Here is a 26,470-nt window from a genome sequence, read left to right on the forward strand (position 1 = left end):
CAGGCGATCCAAAATTTAATTTAAAAGAACACATGGTAGCTAGGAAAAGGTTCAGACCTTTGTACAAAATTTTTGTACAGTGGAACCTATAGGTTTTCCGAGTAGCAACCAACAGGAACGGTTCACCTTGGGCACCAAGAATCTGGATCTGATTCTTGGAAAGCAGCGAGCCTTTTACAACAAAACTAGACTTGGATTTAAAAATAAAATAAAATACAAATCATATTTATCGCTAGTTAATAGAAATAATAGAAAAATTGTCCAAGCATGGGTGCCAAAATCCAACTTGGTTAATCAAGTTGAAACTGGTCACTATTGGGACCCCAAGGATCAAGTCTATTACCTTGATAGACCATATCGAGGCTATGATCCAGGGGGAGCTAATAGAAAAACAATATTAAGAACATAATTCAAATTAATATTCAAATTAAATTTGAAATGAAATTAAAAATTCAAAATTCAATTAAAAATTTAAAATTAAATTCAAAATTCAATTAAAAATTTGAAATTCAAAAGTCGAAATTCAAAATTCAAAATTCAAAATTAAATTCAAAATTCAAAATTCAAAATTCAATTAAAAATTCAAAATTAAATTCAAAATTCAAAATTAAAAATTAAAAATTAAAAATTATATTCAAAATTAAAAATTAAAAATTCAATTAAAAATTCAAAATTAAATTCAAAATTCAAAATTCAATTAAAAATTTGAAATTCAATTCGAAATTCAATTCGAAATTAATTCAAAATTAAAAGTAAATTTCAACTTAAGTTAAATAAAAATAGATGGAGGATCCAGACTCGCTGGCACCCCCAACTGAACTACCCGACAAGGTAACTGAACCTAATCTACCCGAAATGGGTAAAACAAGAGTAAATTACCCGACAAGGTAATTAAGGTTAGATCAAAACAGGCTAGGTTTAACTTGACCCACAGTACTGGTGAAGTTTTTGGATGATAGTACGTTAGGGAAGCTTGGGCATCGCATGTCTAGGAAGATATGGCTTCGACCTGGTGCATTTGGCCAAGTGGAACTGACCGAAGCTACCCTTAAATGGATCCTAACTAGTTAGACCAAGGTTTAGTATCAAGCTCAATGAGTAGGACTATTTGGAAAGCTCGAAGGCATGGTTACTTTAATGAGTTCCTTGTGACTCACCATAACCCAGAAGTTTATCCAAAGAATGCTTACTTGTTAAACCCAAAGCTAAACCTGAATCTAACACAAAAGTTAAACCAGACCCTAAAATTCAACCATAGTTCATCTCACAACAATTATAGGGTTCCCTGATTGAAAATTTAGATCGGGTGAGACGACTAGGAAATTAAAATTAAAATTGACTTAAATCAAGTTAATTCAACTAAATTATTTTCAAAATTAATTAACTTAAAATAATTTTAAAAATTATTTCAAAATTATTTCAAAAATCTTTTAAACTTAATTTTAAAAATTATTTCAAAATTATTTCAAAAATCTTTTAAACTCAATTTCAAAATTATTTCAAAAATCTTTTAAACTTAATTTTAAAAATTATTTCAAAATTATTTCAAAAATCTATTACACTCAATTTCAAAATTATTTCAAAAATCTTTTAAACTCAATTTCAAAATTATTTCAAAAATCTTTTAAATTCAATTTCAAAATTATTTCAAAAATCTTTTAAACTCAATTTCAAAATTATTTCAAAATTATTTGAAAAATCATTTAAACTCAATTTCAAAATTATTTCAAAAATCTTTTAAACTCAATTTCAAAATTATTTCAAAATTATTTCAAAAGTCTTTTAAACTCAATTTCAAAATTATTTCAAAAATCTTTTAAACTCAATTTCAAAATTATTTCAAAAATCTTTTAAACTCAATTTCAAAATTATTTCAAAAATCTTTTCAAAACTTAATTTTAAAATTTTGAAAATCATTTTAAAACTTAATGTCAAATCATTTGAAATTCAAAACTTATGTTTTATATCAACTGTAAAGACAACTCCATCTCACGTTCACTCAAATACTAAACATCTAGAAAGAGTTCGATGGAAAAATAGGAAAATAATTTATAACCTCTCATGCTTGAACTCTTGAACGCACAAATTTATTAAGGCATTAATTAAGGGGGAGTGATTTTGAGTTGGTTTTAAAATTAGTTTTTCTTTAAAAATTTTGACTTGACCTCAAAATTTAAAACTATTCCTGGCATATCTTCGAAAATTCAAGTTATTTTTAACTTAGCTTTAAAATTAAATTATTTATGACCTGACTTTTAAATTATAACTCCTCTAGAAGCTAAATGTTTTCAAAGCTAAGTACTTAATTAAGTTTTCTCTAACTAAACTTAGTTAAATTATTTTCTAAACTTAGCTACTTGACAAGATATTTTCTCAACGCAATCATTTTTAAGCTGAAAACATAGCTAAGGTTTTTCAAATTGAGCTAAAAGTACTTTTTAAAGTGTTTTAAAGTTAGAGAATTTAGCTAAGTGTCTCTCAAAGCAATTGTTATCAAATTCTAAGTTCTGCTGACTATGCTAAGTATTTTCCAAAGCATTCTCAAAATTTCATTAAAACAATTTTTTTAAAAACCTATGTTTTTTTTTAAAGGTTAAATACTTAACAAAACTAAGAATTTTGCTAAGTCATAAGAATTATTTTTAAATGTAAAAATTTTAGCTAAACTAAGTATTGATCAAATTTTTTTCTAAACTCCCTCTTTAAAAACTAAGAATTTAAAGTGATGTGATATCACAAAAATTTGCTTAGTTACTTGTTAAAGACAAAAATAACCTTATCGCAGCTAAAATTATCTCTCAAACTAAAGGAAATGGAAATATTAAGATTAAGCATTCTTGTACGTTAGGGCTCTGATACCTGATCAACACCAATTAGATAATTTGATTGCTATTTAACTTGACTCATGCTTGAACTTAAGGACCAACTGAATAAAAATCTAAATTAAAATTTTAGCTGCTCTCTCTCTCTCCAACCTAAAAACTAACAGGTTCTTTTTCAAAAATAAGTATTATTTTATTCAAAATTAAGCTAAGTCCCTTTTCACTTAAGCTATATTTTCAAAATTCAATGTTTGCAAAAGGCTTAGCTAAGTGATTAATAGAGCAAAGGGGGAGAGAGAAAAATTACATAGACTATTTTTCTCTTTTCCTAGGTTTCATTTTGATTTATGTCAAAGGGGGAGAGAGAGAAGTTAAGTAAAGAGTAAACTTAAACATAATCAAAGGGAAAGCATAAAGTTTTTTATGTTCATGTTTAAGTTTCTGTACTTACTGTCTTATTTTTTACTTAACTTTGAACTGTACTGCCATAATAAAAAAGGGGGAGATTGTTGGTGCGGGAAGCATCCGACGATCGAACCTATATTTTGATTATGTCAAAGGGTTCAAAGTTAAGGTGTTTTAGTTTCTAATATGTTGAACAAGTTTGCAGGAAAGTCTTAAGTGGTACTTAGGCATAAGTCCTAGCTGCGGTTAGGCAAATAGAAAACACTAGGGGGTGGTAACTAGGTCCTAGGGGGTGGTAACCCTAGGTAGAAGAAAACCCTAGGGGGTGGTAACCCTAGGTCATAGGGGGTGGTAACCCTATGCGGAAAGTCTTGGCAGGTCGATGACTTCAGGCAAAAGTCCTAGGGGGTGGTAACCCTAGGTGGAAAGTCCTGGTGTCGCGAACCAGGTGAAAGACTGGACTAGCCGGGAAGCGGATGTCCAGCAGAAAGTCCGGAAGCGTCGAGTGCTGAGCAAAAGTCCAGTCGATCTGGAGGATCGATTGGCAATAGGTAAATCTCCTGAGTGGAGTAGGTGAGGACGCGTTCCCTGTAGAGGGAACTGTAGGCGTTGGGTCGACCTAGGGTTTCCGGTTGGAAATCCGAAGTCAGACCCGGACAGTCCGGAGACTGTCTAACTTTCATTCATATTCATGATATTATGTGTGCTAACTTTGTCTTGTAGGATATGTGTGTAGTTTGTAGACTAACACATTGTGCAGGGACAAAAGAGCAACATTAGCCTCGGATAAACAGTGTCTGAGGCGCCTCCATGGAGCTTGAAGGCGCCTCGGGTGCGAAGGTGAGCTGGCTGTGCGCTGGAGTTGGAGGCGCCTTAAAGGGCAATGAAGGCGCCTTGGACCACAGCATGGAGGCACCTTGAAGGCGCATGAAGGCGCCTTAAGAGGGATAATGCGCGACTTGATCAGCGCTTACCGACGCGTGCGACCCGGGGCTTGGAGGCGCCTCGGACAGCCTTGGAGGCGCCTCCAGCACCCTTTATAAGCAGTGTTCGAGCACCTCTTCCATAACAACACTCTTCGAATAATCTCTTGCTACGTGCTGCGAACCTAATGACCTAGAAGTGCTGCGACACGACACCAACGACCCGGAACTACGCTTCTCCATCTTTAGTTGTCGGTATAAAGTTTATAAGCTGTAAATTCCTATAATTGTACAAATTATCGTGCTTATAGTTGTTGCCCACCGAAAGCGATCAAGGATCGCGGACCTTCGAGTAGGAGTCGATCTAGGCTCCGAACGAAGTAAATAGTTTGCCTCTTGTGTGCTTGCTTATTTTTTCCGCTGCTTTAATTACTTTAACGCTGTTTTCGATTTCGATACGTACGAAATAGCCGCGAGCGCTATTCACCCCCCCTCTAGCACGATCTCGATCCAACACATTGCACCAATTCACTTTTCAGAGTGGGATCAAGATCAGTCGCAATATAAGTAGTAGCTTCAGGTTGACCGGTCTAGATCTGGACTTCTTCCTTTTCCTCATAAACCAGAACAAGCAGCTTCTCCTGATTGGCATTGACTTCCATTCTTTGAATTTTTCGGGCAGCATTAGCTTCAGTCCGAACGATATCTACATAACATTTTCGAGCTATCTTCTGATCACCTCGCATCTCCCCGACCTGGTCATCAACAGGAAATTTAATCTTTTGATAGAAAGTAGAAACGATCACCCTAAACTCGTTTAGGGCCGGTCGACCCAGTATCACATTATAAGAGGACGGGGCATCCACCACCATGAAATAAGATCTTCTTGTTCTCATTAGGGGCTCCTCCCCTAGAGATATGACCAACTTTATTTGACCGAGCGGTTGTACTTCATTAACCGTGAATCCATATAGAGGAGTTACTATTTGTTGAAGTTCGCTCGGGTCGATCTGTAATTGATCAAAAGCCTTCTTAAAGATAATATTTATAGAACTACCAGTGTCAATAAAGGTGCGGGAAATAGCATAATTGACTATCATGACCTTGATTATTAATGCATCATCATGGGGTCTTTCTACCCCCTCAAGGTCTCTTGGTCCAAAACTTATCTCTGGACCAGCTGCTTGTTCCATGCTGCATCCCACAGCATGAATCTCAAGTCTTCGTGCATGTGCTTTTCTGGCTCTATTAGAATCCCCATCGGTGGGCCCACCCGCGATCATATTGATGTTGCCCCGGGTAGCATTACTCCTGTTTTCTTCTTGTTGGGCTGTCATGGCTTTAGAAGGAGCCTTCTCCAATACCTGACTTGTACCGGCTGGGGTAGGCAATGCATCCTGCCGAGGCTCGACCGGGCGATATTCTAATTTGAGCGGACTTTGCTACCTAGGGTTTGCTCTTTTATTTCTTAAAACAAAACAGTCTTCGGTATGATGACTGCTAGTTTTATGATAAGTGCACCATCTTCTCGGTGCCTCTGGTTGTATTTCCACGTGTTGTACTGCCTATGGACGATATTCTGGATGACGATGAGGTGGATGAATCGCTCTAGGGCCCCATTGGTGGGGGAACAGGAGCAGGAGCCTTCTCCTTAATCAAAGTGGGAGAAGAAGTAGTGCCCTCTTTTTTGCGAGCACCTTGAGCTTCCTCAACATTAATAAATTCAGTGGCTTGTTCAATTAAGGAGTCAAAATTGGCAGGAGGATTTCTTACCAGATCTTTACAGAAATCATTATCATTTAAACATTGAGAGAAAGCGCTCACCATGATTTCAGTAGTAGCATTGGGTACATCGATAGCTACCTGATTGAAACTTTTGATGTAGGCTCGGATGGATTCTTTGGACGCTTACTTAATAGAGAATAAACTCCAAGGAGTCTTATGTTATCTCTTGTTGCTGGAAAAGTGGTGTAGAAAAACTTTCTTAAAGTCCTTTAATTTTTCGGATAGTTTTTTCTGGCAATCTCTTGAACCAGCGTTGTGCAGCTCCTCCGAGTGTAGTAAGAAACATCCGACATTTCACCCCATCAGAGAATTATTGTAATAATGCTACATTCTCAAATTTTAATAGGTGATCCTTTGGATATGTAGTCCCAGTGTACTCACCGATCTGAAGATTTTGATACCGCTTAGGAAGCGGATCCTCCAGTACACTTTGAGAGAATGGAGAGATGACTTTTTCTGGTGAGCTATCACTAGTCATCATTTTAATCTTACGCTTTTCTCTATCCGATGCTTCGCCAGAAGATTCCTGAAACACGGGCCTTCGACCCCCCTGCTCCATGGGAGTGCGAAGAAAGGCTCGCGGACGCCTTGTCGAAGAAATCGTAACTGGAGGAAGATATGCGTGTTCTTCCTCTTCTGGCTCTTTTCCCTTCTGGTGCTCAGTAGTTGAAATTGATGGATTATGAGCCATTTGCAGAGTGGCTCCAGTATGGGCTTGTTGTTGTTGTTGCTGTTGTTGCAGATCCTTCTGCACATGAGTGTTGATGAGGAAATCCAGATCCTCAAGGCTGATGGTGAGTAGATTTGATTTTCCAGCCTCTTCCATCTTGTAGTCTCAGATTCAGGTAAAGTTCCCACAGACGGTGCCAAATTTGATCCTGTCTGAGAAGCTTGACAAAACGGAGAGTCGGGAGAAAAAACCTACTGCTGGTGGAGAATAATACCTATGGAACGCCGATCCGAGAAACCCAAAGCAGATCCAAGAAGATGAAACCCTAGAGTGTCCTTCCGATGCAATGTACCTATGGTGATAAAGAGATCCAATCGAAGAAAACCCAGATCCAGAGCTTCTGAGGCTTCCTGTGCACAAGAGACCAACCAATACTATCGTCAGTGACCTAAGACCGGGGTGAGAATCCCTGGCTAGGCTCTCCGACGCTCAAGTCAGTGATCTCTCTTGATGTGGAAGAAGGAAGAAGGAAGAAGAAGAACACTAGCTGAGAATTAGGGTTATGAATGTGCGAAATGATGTGAACTTACCCAGCCAACGGAGAGGATTCCCCTTTTTATACCACTTCATATAACATCCGTAGCCATGAAGTGGACCCTGGTTTGTTAGAGTTTGTTATGAGATGACGTAAGCTGCGTACTTGTGGTAAATGACTTTTAAGGAATCTTTTTTGTACCCCAGATGTACCTTCTTTGTCATCTAGTACCTGCGAAATAGTCTAAAAACACATTTCCCACCAAATATATAACACCTGTTATATAATCACATACTACAAATATCTTCATGGACTACTTTATTTGAAATATTTACTTCTACCCTATTTCACAATTCCTTTCAAAGTGTTTCTATCGTTCCTACTTGCCTCTCACTACAACAAAAACTCTCATAGACATCAGTGGAACAACAACAGTTTTAAGCAAAAATCGATGTCTTTGAGTATTTTACACCGATTTTTCCAAAAACCGGTGTCTATGTGCGCAGATTTTAGCTCATAGACATCGGTTTTTTAGACGATGCCTATGAGCGCCCTTTTTTTCGTTAATAGACACCGATTTTAATCGCGGTTTTTAAAATCCGGTGTTAAAGAACCAAAATAAAATATTTTAATATTCCCACAGCCAAAATTTGCAACACTGTGAAGTTCCCTCCAACCTAAATCTATATCGCGCCCCTTCCTCCGCGCGACCTCTCGCCTAAACCTAAACCTTAACCTCCGACCATCTCTCTCAGCCTAAACCTAAACCTAAACCTCCAACCATCTCTCTCATCCTCATCTCCCTCTTCCCCCTTCCTAGATCGACGCCCCTTCCTTTGGTTCTCCGTCCAACTCCTCCCTTTGGTTGACACGACGCCCTTGCTTCTCCGTCCAACCACACTGCATCTCCTCCAACTCCTCCCTTTGGATGAGAAGAGGAGCTCTTCTTCGTATTCCGGTAGTTTTTCCTTCATCCATCTCCGATCCAGCATTCATTGCCACCGCTGGAGTCCTTCTTCGTATTTCGGTAATTTTTCCTTACTTTCTTCCATAAACCCTAGGTCCTCCTTCTTCGGCCTCCATTCCTCTGCTCACCTCCAGGAGAAACGAATCGTCGACCTACGCCATGCTACCCCTCGCCTCCAGCACTTCGCTTTTCAATTTATCTAGCTTGTTATGAATCGTTCTCCCTCCAACTAGCGGCGTCAGGGAATAGTCTCTTTTTCGCGTGGATCTCCATCACTAGTGTGCTCTCATGCTGATGCTCTTTCAGCTTATGACCGCTGTTTGTCTATGATCTTCATGTGCCACTCATCGAGGAGCACAGATGCAAGCAGCTGTGAGACGACTTGCCCTCTCTTCTTCCCAAGCCTCCTCTTTCTCCTCCTCGAAAAGGGGTATTGAAGTAGTCCTCTTCTTTCACCTGATTATCGGTAGCTTTGCTTTGGCAATTTTAAGGCATTCATTCCGTACTAGCAACCTGAACATTAAGAACAAGATATCTAGTTCTTATATCGGAAATTTTAAGCTTTTGAAGAAACAATGTGTAGTCCGTATCTCATTTAATTGACAAATCTTCTCTGTTTCTTACCTATCATCTTGGTATTGGTTCCCAATGTCTGTATTAATGCTCTGTTATACTTAGAATTCTATGTTTCTGTTGCATGAAAAAGGAAGATAATTTAGATTTTCAGGTTGAGTATGCAAGTAGGAATATTCTTTTAATCCAAAGCATTTCTGCAATTTTATTTTACTTTCACATATAAAATAATGAAGCTTGTTGACTACTACTTCAATGTCTAAATAACTATAAATGCAGGCTGCTTCAAATCCCTTCTGTTGCAGCTTCTTCATTATTAATCTATTTGTGAGCAAAAAGGATTATATTTCATGAAAACATAAGGATTTTGTCTTTGTAAGCCAATCACCCATACTCTAATCATATGCTTATTTGGTGAATCCATGTTAATTGTTGTAAAATGTAATCATGCATTCATGTGATCCAGATGTATAAGGAATGGCAACTATGAGGAAGCCCTTGACCTTGAAGCTTCCGTCAGCAAGTTTTCAAAAATGCATGTCGAGTAAGTCTCTCTCTGATCCAAAACTTGCACCATTGTTATTGGGTAATGAAATAGTCTGCTGGTTTCATTCATGATAATACCTATGCATTGATATTTGGAATGAAGGTTACCTGTCACTCAGGCATTGGAAGCAGAAGTTAGAAAGACGATGCAATCTATGCTATCCCAGCTTCTTCAGAAACTTCGTTCAAACATTCAGGTTTTGTCTAAACATTTTAAGATCTCTCTAGTGTTTTATAGTGCATCATGCTGGTTCATTCCATTTTACTTGTCTCATATCTCCTATAAGACAATTCTTTTCATTGGAATCACATAACTAAGTTCTTGAAAACAAAAATGTCATACAGTTGCCTGAATGTCTGCGGATTGTTGCGCATCTTCGTCGAATAGGAGCATTCACTGAATCTGAGTTACGTTTGCAGGTATAGTTTCTCTTTTCCTATTCTATTTTCTGTTGTTGTGTTGTTACCTTATGCAGTAAAAATGGCTGCTAATTGCTGAAGTAGACACATGTTAGTCTGAACTATATATTTTTAATCTATTGGCATACATCATATGAAAACTTATGGAGTTATTTTCCTACATACCTGGTGAGAGAATATATGCCAAAGTTAATTCCCTCACCTCCATTGAGACTGAGCTCCCATATAGCTATTACAACCTTCCATATTGCCATCCACAAGGTGGAATCAAAAGGAGTGCAGAGAATTTGGGTGAGCTTCTCATGGGTGACCAGATTGATAACTCTCCATACCGATTCCATGTTAATGTTAATGAATCACTTTACTTGTGCACCACTAATGCATTGAATGAACATGAGGTTAAACTTTTGAAGCAGAGGACACATGATCTCTACCAAGTGAACATGATATTGATAATCTACGGGCAATGCTGAAATTGAACATGTATGATAAAGTTGAGTCTGTGAGCTGTCCATTGGAGCTTGACAAGTCTCAGACCATTCGGGAGCAGGAGAAGAGTTCTTTTACCTATGAAGTTGTATTTGTTAAAAGTGACATCAGATGGCCATCAAGATGGGATGCATATCTAAAGAATAATATTTATGAAGTTGTGATGGACGTCCGCGCATGCCGAGGACGCCCAGACGATTCATGTGCACGCCGCTGGCCAGCCTCATGCGGAAGGCCATGGTCAGCATGCTGAGTAGCCACTCTCACTCGTGAGTTTCTTCATGTTTTCCATTCAAAATATGCTTTTTTGTTTGATTATGATCCTTCTTTACATTCTCATTTATAGAAAGATTGTTAGATTTCTGCCTAACATTTTTAGCTGGTAGTGAGCGTCTTGGCAAGATTGAAGTAAAAGGAGAGAAGCTGAAGGAATCTCAATTCATCAATAAGTCTCTATCAGCTTTGGGAGACAAAATGGACACAAAAGGTAAGTATTTGAACTATTTAATAGTTATTGAAAAAACATGATTTAGTGGCATTCAATTTCTTAACAACAGGCATCGAGACAGTTAGAAGAGACAACTCTTTGTTGGTAAAGAATCTGGTAAACGAATGCCTACACAAGATACTAATTGACCGAGATATTCCTGGCGCAGTTCAATATGTGAAGAACACAATTTCAGATCTTTTAATGAACCGTGTGGATTTGTCTCTTTTGGTAATAACAAAGGCAATTTCCAACTGCAGACAACATTACCATCTCGGTGATATAAGATCATATTTTAACATTTGTGTATGAACTCAAGTTTTTCTACCTTCTTTGGCAGGGTCTGACCAAAACTGGAAGTGATTATAATGTAAAGTCTACACATGTTGAGCTTGCTGAAAAGATGCGAAAAGTATAGATCTTATCTGTTTGTTATCTTGCCTTAATTTAGAACTGATTTTTTCATTATTTTTATCCTTGTAAAAAAATAAAAAGGTGACAAAGATCAATACATTGAGAACATATACTTTTAGCATGGAAAACCATTCATACCGAATTGGAGTGTCTTGAAGCTTAACTTGTAAAGTTTCTGAAACAGCAAGAATAGAGTTAATAAGGATTCATCTGATTAATGCTGTAAAAAATCTTTCACTTCTTGTATGAATGCAGTCCTTTCAATTTGATCCCTCAATTTGTTATTGAGATTTTGAAGAGAGCTATGACCCTTTGTGCTAAGGCTTATGTGTATAACACATCTTGTCAACAAGTGTCTCCTTTATGTTATGAAAGAATATTCAGCATGTAGTTTGAAATAATTGAGACTTTATAGATTTTAGTACCATTTCCTTGATCTAGGGTTAGAACTAGACTAATGGCAGACAATAGTCAGAGTTACTTAAGTATTGTTCTTGCTCATCATAATGTGCACACTGCACTATCTATGTTTTCCCCTTCATTCGATGTAATGAGTTCTCTATTGTCTATGATCACATGGTCCTTTATTTGTACTGTTTATTAATATAAGTTCTTATCTCAGTATCCAAAGTAATGAATAGATCAATTTCATAACAACATTTTTCTTATCTAGAAATCTCATTACTTTTTTGCCTGTATAACTACTTACCATTGTGTCATTACAGGAGAAATTTTTATTGTTTCAGTATCAGATTAAGTGCTAAATTTTTATGGCCTCGTGATGCAATGATATATCTTGAGCCAAAGTAATCAAATCAGTTACACAAATGATAAATCTTATGCATCATTGAAATCCTTCAATCTTAATTGTGCCTAGTAGGTATCTGTGGTGGATAAGGTTATTAAGTATCTTTGCAGCTATGCATGCATCATGTGGATTGTTCAAATGCACAGAGTATCCCATCCCTATCGATTCTTTCTGGCTCAGTCTCTCTACTGGTTCAACAATTCAGAGGTGGCTATTTTCACAGCATTTTGAACTTTGAGCAGAGGCAGCTCCATCAATGTCAATCAGCAGTCTTATAAAACTGAAAAGGAACAGAAAGAGTTGTGTGTGCTTTCTGATCTGTCTTCTTTTTTTCTCTTGTCACTTTGCTGCCTTTTGCATAATGACAGTGAGGGCTATGGCATGGTTCCCAGCTGACAAATGTGCCTGTTGCATGTGGTAGAAAGCTATCCTGTAATCAAACTATCAGAGTGGCTCCAACAAAATAGCAGTCCAAAGTTAAGTTGTTGGGCAGATCAGTTCAACATAACACAGATATCAATAATACATAACAGACAAGGGTTTTGAAATACATATTTATGAGATGGTAGATGATAAGTGGATATGAACCCCAAGAACTTTTGGAATGCGAGGAAACCTGAAGAAGAGACAGATCAGTGGAAACACCACACTAGAAAAAACTGAAGGGTGGAAGAGCGAAGCAATGTTTGGGAATGGATAACTCTTTGCCATGCCAGAAGGCTGGGTCATGGCAGAAGCTGCTCCCTGAAGACCCTGAGCATGTCAGAGAAGTTGACGACACCGATAAGACCGTAGTTATCTTGCAGCCACCAGGAATGATAGATCTATCACTATATGATGTGGTTGAGATAAATGATGAATGTTTTTCTTTTTAAGCATTCCAATTAGTCATCTTGTTACCTGATGCTCTTACTACTTTTTCAACTATGATTTTTAGTCTTGGTTTACTAATATATTATTATGTGTTTTTACAGTTTACAAATCTCAAGTACTCCAGAGTTGAAATTGATGAAGTACGGTTCGAGTGGGCTGAATGCATGCTAGATTACATTTGAAGTGCGGTTCTACCTTGATGTGTTATTAAAAGAATGTTCTACCTTGATTTTGATATCTATTAGCTAGCTTTTGATGTAAAAAGAATGTTTGAGTATTTTATGGATACTGTTGTAAGAAGATTATTTATATAATTTGTGAATATTTGTGTATTTTATGGATATTGTTGAATGAAGAATATTTGTATAATTTGTGAATATTTGTGTATTTTTTTTTATTATTGTCGATTTTTCATTGTTTCGGAAATCAAATTTGTGCTGTTAAAAAATATACATATTACATCGGTTTTCCACCGCTGCAAAACCGGTGTTATTAACTAATTTTACATCGGTCATTTACCGCTGCCAAAACTGGTGTTATTAACATACAATATTACATCGGTTTTACACCGTTGATGAAACAGTGTCGCTAAGTGATACTACACCGGTTAATAACCGATTCGAAGACCGGTGTCGTTAAGTGATACTACATCGATTTTAACCCGATGTCTAAAATGACAGACTTTTAACATCGACTTCATAGACATCGGTCGAAAATGAAATAGACACCAGTGGAAAACCGATGTCTATGAGGGTTTTTGTTGTAGTGTCTCCTATTTTTGGCTATATCATAGATAGCTTAATATAACATTGTTCCTTGTATCGGTCGAGGCTGAACATAACTAGGTTTGGTCAATTATCATTACCTCTCATGAGGCTCCTTGGGTAATGCCTGTCCGTGCCCTTCTGAGTTTGTTATCCCAGCTAGCACTGGGCTATATTTTCTCAAGTATGTAATCTTGATCAATATTGATATATCTTTTCAAGGTATTATTCAGCCCGGCCAATATTGGCCTTTCTCCCTGAAGGTATATCTCGATCGATATTGGACTGCTCACTTGGAAGTATATCCCGACCGATGTTGGCCTTCCTCCCTGGAGGCATATCCCGGCCGATATTTGACCTTCCTCCCTGAAGGTATATCTCGATCGACATTGGACAGCTCACTTGGAAGTATATCCCGACTGATGTTGGCCTTCCTCCCTGGAGGCATATCCCGGCCGATATTTGGCCTTCCTTCCTGAAGGTATATCTCGATCGATATTGGCCTGCTCACTTGGAAGTATATCCTGACCGGTATTGGCCTTCCTCCCTGGAGACATATCCCGGCTGATATTTGGCCTTCCTCCCTGAAGGTATATCTCGATCGGTATTGGCCTGCTCACTTGGAAGTATATCCCGACCGATATTGACCTTCCTCCCTGGAGGCATATCCCAGCCGATATTGGCCTACTCACTTGGAAGTATATCCCGACCGATATTGGCCTTCCTCCCTGGAGGCATATACCGACCGATATTGGCCTTCCTCCCTGGAGGCATATCCTGGCCAATATTCGCCTTCCTCCCTGGAGGCATATACCGGCCGATATTGGCCTTTCTCCCTGAAGGTATATCTCGATCGATATTGGCCTGCTTATTTGGAAGTATATCCCTACCGATATTGGCCTTCCTCCCTGGAGGCATATCCCGGCCGATATTGGCTTTCCTCCCTGGAGGCATATACCGGCCGATATTGGTCTTCCTCCCTAAAGGTATATCTCGATCGATATTGGCCTGCTTACTTGGAAGTATATCTGGCTCGATATGGATCTGCCTCCCTGGATGCATATCCCCACGAATATTGATCCATCTTCTCAACATGGCTATCTTCTTTCCCTTCCTCACCGGGGATCCATGAAACATAACCCATATCACTCTTCATGTATATCTCAATGTCCGGCCGGTCAAGCAAAAGAAAAGGAAATTCAGAGTCGATCAAAACAAAATTATCAAAGAAGAAGTAGATAAACTACTGGAGACTGGATATATTTGAGAAGTACAATTTACAAACTGGCTGGCTAATGTGGTCTTAGTTTCTAATCCCGCTAATAAATGATGAGTATGTATTGATTTCAGGGACCTCAACAAGGCTTGTTCAAAGGATTATTATCCTTTACCTTGTATAGATCAAGTGGCGGATTCAACAGCTGGATGCAAATTCATCAGTATGTTGGATGCCTATCAAGGGTATCACCAAATCCACTTGCGAAGGTAGATCAGGAAAATATTAGCTTTATAACTACTAAGGGTACTTATTGTTATAATGTTATGCCTTTTAGTTTAAAGAATGCAGGAGCTACTTATTAGTGACTTATGAACAATGTCTTTCAGAAATAGATCGGAAGGAACATGAAAGTTTATGTGGATGATATTCTTATTAAATCTATACGGGCTTCTATTTTATGTGTTGATATTGAAGAAACTTGTAGGACACTAAGGAGATATGGGCTCAATCTCAATCCCAACAAGTGTTTATTTGGGGCCATGAGTGGGAAGTTCTTGGGTTACATGGTTACCAAGAGGGGAATAGAAGCCAACCCCAGTAAAGTAAAATAAATACAAGATATGGGTTCCCAAAAGAACCTAAAGGAGGTCCAAAGATTGACAGGGAGGATTACCGCCCTGTCACACTTCATCTCTCAGTGGGTCGATCAGAGTCTTCCCTTCTTCAAGGCACTCTGATGAGCAACTAAGTTTCAATGGGATGAGGATTACAGCAAGGCATTTGAGGATCTAAAGGAATATTTGTCTACTCTCCCTGTATTAGCTAAACCAATAGTAGGAGAGACTTTTTGGGTGTACTTATCAGCCAACGATCATGCTGTTGGTTCTGTATTAGTAAGGCAGGAAGAAAAAGAATAGTTACCAGTGTATTTTTTGAGCCATTTATTAAAATGAGTAGAGTGCTGATATACGACACTCGAGAAGTTAGCTTATGGATTGGTCTTAGCAGCTTGGAGATTACGTCTTTATTTTCTATCACATCCAATTGTAGTATTGACTACCAGCACTCTCGGTTGGGTACTTGTTAACCCGGAAGCGTCTGGAAGATTGATTAAGTGGTTGACCAAACTTATTGAATATGATATACAATTTTAGCCTAGGGAAGCTATCAAAGCTCAAGCTTTGGCGGATTTCATAACAGAAATACCAAGTCCAGAAACAAAGGAAACTTGGATCATCTATGTGGATGGATCTTCTACTCGACAAGGCAGTGGACTTGGGATTCTTCTTATATCTCCTAGAGAAGATCAAATAAAGTTATATGTTATATTGAATTATAAAGCCACCAACAATGAGGCCGAATATGATGCATTAATAGTAGGTTTGTAGGCTACTAAGCACGAGGGAGTTGTTCGTGTGGTAATTCAATCTAATGCTTAATTGACAGCACAACAATTGATAGGCTGCTTTGGAATTAGCAATGAAAGCCTCAAGCTATATGCAGAGACATTTGATAAATTGAAAGAAAAATTTCATGAAGTAAGTGTTAAAAAAATCCCCTGAACAGACAATCATGTAGCAGATGGATTAGCTAAATTAGCTTCTTCCATTATACTTTGGAATTTGGTTAAACCTGTGGAGTAAACATTATTAGTATCTTGTGTTGAGCAACAAACTAATCTAGAAATCCAGGATGATTGGAGAATACCTATTATTTTATTTTTATGATAATGAATTATACCCACTGATGCAAAATAAGCTAGGATATTCAAGAAGAGGGCAAGCTAATACACTATGATTGGAGATCATTTATATTAAAGGGCCTTCTCTAGTCCTCTACTCAAATGTGTTGGATCAGATGACATATAGTATATCCTACAAGAAGTACATCAAGGTTCTTGTGGCAGCCATATGGGAGGTCGATCTCTTACTAGAAAGATATTATTAGTTGGCTATTTTTGGCCTAATTTACAAGCAGATGCGGCTCAACTAGTGAGGACCTATTTATATGATCAGAAACATCAAAATAATCCTCATCATCCTACTGAATTACAGAATACTTCTATAGTATCTTATCCTTTTGATCAATGGGGCATGGATATAGTTGGGCATTTTCCTCTTGCACCTTGCTCAGAGGAAGTTCTTAATAGTAGTTGTTGATTATTTTGTTGAAGCAGAACCATTGACCAAAATTACTAAACATGCAGTTATTAAATTTCTATGGCAGAATATTGTTTGCAGATTTAATATTTCACAAAAAATATTTTTCTGATAATGGAAGGCAATTTCAAGGAAGGAAACTTAAAAATAGCATTCTGATTATGGCATCACACAAGTTTTTACCTCTGTGGCATATCCACAAAGTAATGGATAGGCCGAAGTAACCAATAGATAAATTATCAGAGGACTCAAAGCCAAATTAGAACATGTTGGTGGTAGCTGGGTAGATGAATTACCTAGTGTATTATGGGTATATCGTACTACTCCTCGAGAAGCCATAGGAATTCCTTCTTTTCACATGGTTTATAGAGGCGAAGCGGTGATTCCAATTGAAGTCGGAGTGGAATCTGAATGAAGAAGGTTTTATGATGATAGTAATTTAGATCGACGCCTCATGGAACTTGATTTAATAGAGAAAGCACGGGATAAAGTGGCAACCTGGCTTATTTCCTATTGGCAAAGAATGAGACAAAATTATAACAAGACAGTTATTTCATGGTTCTTTCAAGTAGGTGATCTAGTATGGAAGCATATCAAGCCTGTGTGAGATGTTAACAAGCTAGAATCCCAACGGGGAGGACCTTATAAAACCATACAAAAACTTGTATCGGACACCTATTACCTCTAAGATGCAGAAGGGATAAAACTCGAACGACCTTGGAGTACTAATCATTTGCAACTGTATAGAACTTAGCAAATATATCTGTAAGTCATTTATGTATCTTGTTCAAACATTGTTAATATGAATAACAGAGAAAGTGCAGGTAATATTATTTGGAGAGGTCATATCCTCTTCTTCAAACCTCTATACAGTCGATCGGGGAACTTAAGGAGTGATTGACCTGGCTTCCTTAGGGGAAACTGGAGACTTTAAACCATAACAGTCGATCGGGGACCTTAAGAAGTGACCAACCTGACTTCCTTAGGGGGAACCAAAGACTTTAAACCATAACAGTCGATCGAGAACCTTAAGGTGAAACCGACCTAGCTTCCTTAAGGGGAACCAGAGACTTTAAACCATTGAACTGTCGATCAGGGACTGACGTACGTAGATTATATACACTTTTATACATACTTTGACACACATCTACTTGTATTTCATGAGCATAATCTATGTTTATTGCACCCTATTTCATTATAATATCATACTTCCATTATATTCTATTCGGAGATATGCTCTTTGCTTGTTTTGATTGATAGAACGCTATTTGGAGCAAAAAATAGAGCAAAAATGCACATAGGTGGAACTCCAAAGGAAATCCAGCTTGGTCCGTGTATGCCACATTAGTCATGTGACCATTATCTTTCTTTGGCCGTGCCAATGTTCCATAAGTAAGGAGGACCACGGCCGTGTGCCCCACTGATGTGCGTAGATTATATACACTTTTATGCATGTCTTGACACACATCTACTTGTATTTCATTAGCATAATCTATGTTTATTGCACCCTATTTCTTTATAATGTTATACTTCCATTATATTTTGTTCAGAGATCTGCTCTTTATTTGTTTTGATTGATAGGACGTGATTTGGAGCAAAAATAGAACTTAAATGAAGTCTAGAGCTTCCAGAGTGTCACAGGCATGCAAAAACTAAGTCCTTGCAGGTTCTGGCCGTGTGGAGACCACATGGCCATGTGGAGGCGTGTTGGGGATGTGTTGAGGTCGTGTGAATTTTACACTGTCGTGTGAAGGCCGTGTGAATGCCACACGGTCGTGCGAAGGCCGTGTGGAACTTTCAGCACTACAGACCAAAAGTATAATGGCCATAACTTTGTGCTTGGTTGGAGTTTTAGGCTGTTCTTTATTCCAATTTGTAGATAACTTCAAGATATACAACTTTGATGAAGACTTCAACCAGAGAAAACCCCATATTGATGGTGTAAAAGATGCTGAAATGAAACATAGCCATTTAGAGCTATGACAAGGTCCATGATAAGGGGTGTGCAAGGTCCATGACAGGGGGTGTGCAAGGGCCATGACAAGTGATGTGCAAGGGCCATAAAAGGGGTGTGTGAGAACCACACGAATGTTACATGGCTGTGTCACATCTCCAGAGAAGAAGAAGACTTTGGTCGTGTGTGTCACACGGCCGTGCAACATTTCCAGAGACCAAGGAAGCCTTGGTCGTGTCTCAGACATGACCGTGCAAGAGTTCCAGAGTTGGAGGCAGAGAAGGCCGTGTATGCTTCACACGGCCGTGTCACCCTGGCAGAGAGGGGAGTTGGGTATGCCGTGTGAGCTTCACACGGCCGTGTCTCGGGGACGTGTGGCGCCCAAACCTCACCTCTATATAAGGGTTTCTTTCACCATTTGCCAGGGGGGATCTTTCTCTCTTTTAGGGTGAAAGAAGATTTGGGTGATTCCTCACATTCTTAGAGGGATTTTCCGACGATTTATGGGAAGATCTTCACCAAATCGACTCTGGGAACAAGGATTGGATTCGAAGACCGTTCTTCATTGTAGATAAGCTTTTCTTCCCTTCTCTTCTTGGGTTTTGGGATCAAGATGCTTGAGATCCTTTTGTATTTGGGTTTCTTTTCTCGTTCTATGGATTAGATCTCTTTGTTCTAGGATGGAGGAAGTATTTGTAGTGTGAATTTGATGTAAACTCTTGTGGATTTGCCAATTTCCTATTTCTATGATTTTGCCCTGTTTGTATCTATTTGATCTTGTGTTGATTGTTGTGATTGGGCTTAATTACCATACTTGATTGAATGTTTGGGTATCTTGTGGATGTTTTATTGGTGATTCCTCACTCGATTATCCGAGGGGCATTCGTGACAGACAAGCCCATGTAAGGACGAATGAGAGATGATCTTGAGGGTGAAATAAGGTCATTCAAGGGGGTAGGATAGATTGGATGCTTTGATCTTTCATATCTTGATGAGGTTTAGAAGTAATGAATTTCTATGTTGATTTTCTGAGGGATGCACGTGACAGGCAAGCCCGTGTAAGGACAACATAGGAATCATTTCTAATTGATCACATTTAAGTATAGATTTCAGTTCTAGGTCGGTTGTCTATTGCAAGAGAGAACCGGCAACCTTCTACAAATGATGGATAATTGAGGAATAAGATTTTCTAGATCACTTACATTAAATAACATTATAAAGAAATCGAAACTTCTAGAACATCCTTTATCGTAGCCTTTATTCTTGTTTCTATTCTTTTATCTTTATTCTTTACTTTTCATAGTTGCACTAGTTTTCATAAACCAATTGATTAGTTGTTTAGCTAATTCATGTTGAGATATCTTTAGTGCTTATACCTGTCCCTGTGGATACGATATCTTTCTTTATTACTGACGACGTATCCATACACTTGCGGAACGATAACATGTTTTTGGCGTCGTTACCGGGGACTACGCTATAACATTAGAGATTATCAATTGAGTTAGACTAAACATAACTTTTCTTTTCTTTTCATTAGCATAGTTGTAACTAATCTTTAGAATTCTGTTTTCATCTTGCATATCTTTTACTTCTTGACAATTTATTTTGTTCTAATTCTAATTCTGCATTCTTGACTTCTAGCATTCTAGTCTAGCTTTTCTCTATTTTTCTTTGGATTTAAATTTTTCTTTACTTTTCTTTTGTAAACATATCTTGCAATATTGTTCTTATGTATGAGAAGATCAAACTTCGTAAAGGAAGCAAGAATAACAAGAACTTATAAACACATTAGTTGATTAACAAATGAATTATTCTAGACATTTTTCATTTTCCTTTTGTCTTTTTTTCTTGTTTTCATTATGCAATTTCCTTCTTGCAATTTTAATTCTGCATTGTCCTTCTTGCTTTTCATATTGCATTTTATTTCTTGTCTTTGATTCTTCAAATTTTTTTTCTTCAAATAATTTTTTCTTGAATATCCATGAGCACTAACGTGTCAAGCAAGCCCATGAGAAATTTTTCTACACCCTTTTTTGCAAGATTTTTTATCTCCCATTTTGTAATCTCAAATTGAAGCAAAAAGTTTCCAACTAGACCCAGAGTTAATTTCCATGATACAACACTACAAGAAAAACCCTCATAAACATCGGTTTTCCACCACTGTCTATTACAAAATCGACCGATGTTTATGAAGGCGATGTAAAAGGTCCATCATTTTAGACATCGGGTTATAACCGGTGTAGTATCACTTAACGATACCAGTTTTTGAATCGGTTATGAACCGGTGTAGTATCACTTAACGATACTGTTTCAGCAACGGTGTAAAACCGAAGTAATATATGTTAATAACAGCAGTTTTGGTAGTGGTATACGACCGATGTAATATTAGTTAATGACACCTGTTTTAGCAGCGGTGGAAAATTGATGTAATATCAGTATTGTTTAACGACACATATTTGATTACGGAAATAGTGAAAAATAGATATTATACAAACAAGTCAATATTCATGTAACCAACACATAAATATTATTCTTACAACATAAAAAGATAATAGATATTGTACACATTAAGTCTGTATCCACAAATTACACAAGTATTCTTCTTACAACATCAAAATATAATAGATATTATACACATCAAGTCAGTATCCATAAAATACACAAATATTCTTTTTACAACATAATAAGGTAATAGATATTGTACATATCAAGGTAGTATCCACAATTTACATTCCATGCAAATGCTTGCATCATCCAAAGTTTTCAAAAATAAAATACCTTTCCTACTCAAATGTAATCTAACATGCATTTAGCCCACTCGAACCGCACTTCATCAATTTCAACCATGGAGTACTTGAGATTTGTAAAATGTAAAAACACATTAAAACATATATTGCAGCACTTTCATTTTGTGAATTTAAAAAAAAAATAAAAGAGACATCATTGTGGAAAATAAAAAAGAAAAAGGTGTTGATTACAAAGAAACTTACTGAGACTTGTAAAATATCTTCACAAGCTAATGCAACATCCAGTAGAAGAAGGCATACACGGAGAGCTATTTATTGCATAGGAAAAAATAGCAAGGCAGAATAAAAAGAATCATCTTATCAATAACTCATAAGATGATTAAATTAAGGCATACCTCTTCAATTGGCTCGATATTCTGGAATAACTTTTTGAGAACAGATATTGACTGTGCATGCTCATGGATATGGTAGAGAATGATTGCCTATGAAGAACCAAATTAACAAAAATACTAAGAAGAGAGCAATTTATTAACTCATTCACTAATTATGGAAAGAAAATTTTTAACAAAATGCGTTGAACTACATACAATATTCAACATTGTTACTGAAACATCAAACTCTTTGGCATGGACAACTCTACTGCTATTTATAGTAGCACTTTGATGAATTGAAGCGTTATTAGCTTTTGACCCTGAAACCATATAGCCTAGGCAGCTATTCTCAGAGTCAATCTAGTCCACAAAAGTATGCGCAAGCTCTTCACTCTGCTCCTATAACCAATATAGTTATTAATCAAAGAGTGCATGTAAAATATATTTTCAGTTGCAAGAACAATACTAATATTGACTAAATGGATAAACATGGATTAAATTATTTCCAACTTTAAAAAAAAAATAAAGAAAATGGTGAAATTATATGAAATATATAATAAAATATTAGCAATATTCAAAATACCATGATTTGGAGAAGACATGATTCCCAAGGAACAGCAAACTTTTCTGCTATAGAAGAATGGATGATTCTAAAGATCATGTTTAACCTTATCATACATGTTAAGTATAATCATGTCATATAATATCATATGTTTAATATGATTATAGCTTTAATGTTTAATAATTTGTTTCCTCAAGAATGTCAGTATGAAGATGAGAAATTATCTTCATAAATTAATTAAAAAAACCAATTACCTGTGATTCAGTAAACTTACTTTAACCTTGTTTAATGCATCAAGGAGATTCCTAGGATCAGTGCAACCATCTCGTAAGTATTCTGCAACAACAATGTTATGAAGAACCTAAATTAAATAGAAAATGATTAAGAGTTCACACAATCAAGAACTACACATAGTAAGTAAACTTCTCTTCTTTTGTATGCAAGTCAACAACAAATCATCATGTACTTTAAAAATGAGTAAGATATTAGTTAAAATAGAAATAATTAGAGGAAAAAATAGACATGTTTCATATAGCAGCCAATTAATACATTTTGACATGGAGAAACAACATCAAACCCTAAGTTGCAACTATTAGGGAGACCTAAAGACAAACAGTGTAAAAGCCTTGCACAAAAAGTAGAAGTGGGGATACCAAATATGCAAATTCTTCTTTCATATCAAACCTAACAAAGAATCATTGGATCACTGTCATCTTTGGGAATCAATGAGATTTCAATTAAAATAGAACAAATTTGAGGAATTTTACATTCTTGATTTGTATAATAACTGGTTAATTGATTTTCGTATGGAGAAGAACCAAGTAAAATATAGTCAGTGTAAAATCCTTAAGAGTTGAAGTCGAATTATATTTCAACTAAAATACAGATTAAATCAATGACAAATGATAATCAAAGTGAAGAAATAAACAAGTAGACAACAGGTTCCATTATCACAACAGTTCACAAAACCTAAACATTCTAAAAACACTAAATCTAAGAATTTATTTGTGGTAAAGAATCTAAGCTTGCTGCACATGAAATATAATGAATCTGGAATGCAAATGCTAAACACACTAGGAGTTGATGTCTTATGAAAGGTCAGGTGCAAGAAAAGGTGAGGAGGGCCCCTTGAGGTTTAATCTTAACAACTTAGCATCTAATATTTGGACTCTAAAGTAACTGCAGGCTACTGACTTTGACTCTAAAATCTATAATATCAACAGTTCACACATGATTACAGTACACTCTTCTTCATAGCAAACAACACAGAGTAGGAATCTACAAGTTCCATTATGCAAGGTTGACCATAGAGAAAGTTAAAATCCTGTTGCTCTTAATTGTTGGTCTCACCGTAGAATTACATCCGTCATGCATTAGCTGCAATTTCATAAAAGATATCCTTAGGTCATTAAGCCATGTGCAAGATCTGTTGATCTTTTCACCATTTTTTAAGCCCCAAAATCTTATATATTTTTCATCATAAAGGATCTTTCATTTGCTCATAGCTTGGATATGTGGTAGCGTCTGCATATGCTAGAAGATTGGTATAAATGCTTGAAATAATTATTGGACTAAGAGAGACTTGTCTTCTTCAGTTATCTATTCTACAAATTATCAAGTCGTCATTCGAGCAGCACTTTCCATTGAGAATTAGTATTCAAAATCTCCCTAACCAGAAATGTACCAGACAGCAGAATCATAGTATAATGAAAGATAAATTAGACGCACCTTCGCATCACCCCTCTTTTTATCAAAAATCTGGCTCAATATTTCAACGCACTCCTGGAACCGCCGGTTCTGGAACAAGAAAGCAGCTTCCTTGGCAAGCCCTTTGGCATCGGAGAGATTCCCTTCGTCATTGGCAGGCCCATCCGTGGTCCCTGCTAGAGCAACCGCGGCCGAGGGAGAGGCTGGCAAATCCTTAATGATCATAATTAACTTAGTCATGAATCGATTTAATAAGAAGGTCAGAAGAAAATACTCACTTAATGATCAAAGCCTTTATGTTGTATATGTAGCGCGTCTAAGTAGCCCAACACACAAATCCGGTAGAAACAACAACAACAAAAAGAGGTAAATTTATAAACCAGAAAACATGGCATATCAGTGAAAAGAATTAGCATAGACATAAAAGAAACTTGATAGTTCAAGGAATACATAAAACCAACTTAGCAACAGGAAATAACAACTCCTCAATCTAGCAAACAAAAATGATAAAATCAACTCAGGGTAGTGTTTGAGGAAATTAATCAAACACATTGCATGCATCAATCAATTAATACTTGCAATCAAGAGATCAAGAAGATGGAACTATCAAAGATGAGGAAGGACATCAGTAGCGACGATGGATAAAGGAAAAATTACCAGAATGCCAATGGCGAGGAGGAAAATGGTGGTGGCGTCGATCTATGAAGGGGAAGAGGAAGGAGCATCGATCATGGCTTACATATAGCATGATAATGTTAAGAAGATGATCTAGCCAGCCAGGAAAATAAGCATATTGAGTTGATTTATAACATCAAGAAGGTGCTTCTCTCAGTCACGATTTCCAATTTCTATGCAAAGCTTGACGAAGTCTGCATAGTTTGATATCTAAATTTAGTTAGTCGATTCTTCGAGATGATAAAATGGACAATAGGAGGTGAGCTAGACTCATAATCATCATGGCTTACATGTAATATATATCTTGTTATTAAGATGGCAATTATATTGTGAAGATTAAGATATTATAAGAGCTTCAACCTTAAGACATAGACATAGTCTTATCCAACATTCAAATCTACTGTGTTTGAAGAGTAAATGTGAAACCAAACCATTTTCCTGAAGCTGAAACGTGAGGCATGAACAAGAGATGACCAAACTAAACTTATTCTTTTAGCAATTTACCTTCAATTCAACAAGGATCTCCGGCGTGCCCCTTCCAGAGGCGCAGATGAGGAACATAATCCAAAACTTCTCCTGGTAACAGATATTCCAGTCCACCAATTCCTAAAGTTTGACGAAAGAAAAAGAATTCAAATCTCAAATTAAAAGAATGATCTCTAAAATCAAGAGGGGAACATGATCAGATCCACGTGCAACGTGGTATCATTGGCAGTAGCCATTGCAGCAGATTATTCTTCCTTGGACCACCTAATCCGGCCAACAATAAAAAGTTAAAAGAATTCCAGAATAGAAAAAGGAATGAGAGGGATTGGAAGAATAGTGACTGCAAAACAGAGGGAGAGATGGATCTGATCGGCAGGTGAGCCGTGAAGGCCTCAAGCCATCCGCCGACGTCAATATGAAGAATTAGAAGGTGAGGAAAGGGGTCGGCGAGGGTGATCGAGAGTAGAGAAGAGTGGGGCAAAGGTGCAACCTTGTTGAACCAGATCCCGTCGGCGGACTGGATTGCGTGGTGGAGGTCAGAAAATGGCGAGGCGGAGGCAAGCTCCTTGGCGAAATGCTTGTTGCCGCAGCACTGTAGCACATCCTCCTCCATCCACGAAAAAGATGCCATCTTTCATAGATCTAGGAAGGGGAAGAGGGAGATGAGGCGAGGAAAGTGGTGGTGGCGTCGCGATGGTATATGGTGGACGGAGCGATATAGGTTTAGGTTTGGAGGGAAGAGTGAAGTGTTGCAAATTTTGGCTAAGTAATGGTGGGAAAATTAAATTATTTTATTTTGGTTCATTAACACCACTTTTAACAATGATTTTTACTATCTGATTTCATAGATAGAACAAGAAAGCTATCATAGGCACTGGGTTTTAAAAACCGCTGTTAAAATCAGTGTCTATTAATGGAAAAAAGGCGCTCATAGACATCAGCTAAAAACCAATGCTATGAGCGAAAATCTGCGCTCATAGATACCGGTTTTTGGAAAAGCCGGTGTAAAATACTCATAGACACCAGTTTTTGCTTAAAACCGCTGTTGTTCCACCAATGTCTATGAGGGTTTTTCTTGTAGTGCAAGGTCACAAATTTAGAGGAGAAAT

The 26,470-nt window shown here is 37.2% G+C and overlaps 1 long non-coding RNA gene across 1 annotated transcript; it reads right to left on the reverse strand.

Moving 5' to 3' along the window:
• Positions 1 to 22,271: 22,271 nt before the first annotated feature.
• Positions 22,272 to 24,342, reverse strand: LOC122028172. The gene is made up of 3 exons (XR_006124665.1): positions 24,222 to 24,342; positions 22,768 to 22,854; positions 22,272 to 22,330 (listed from the first exon to the last, which is right to left on the reverse strand). It is a non-coding gene; the product is annotated as an uncharacterized LOC122028172 (long non-coding RNA).
• Between the last annotated feature and the right edge of the window lie 2,128 nt (positions 24,343 to 26,470).

Source organism: Zingiber officinale, chromosome 10A (genome assembly GCF_018446385.1).
Source record: "Zingiber officinale cultivar Zhangliang chromosome 10A, Zo_v1.1, whole genome shotgun sequence".
Lineage (NCBI taxonomy): Eukaryota > Viridiplantae > Streptophyta > Magnoliopsida > Zingiberales > Zingiberaceae > Zingiber > Zingiber officinale.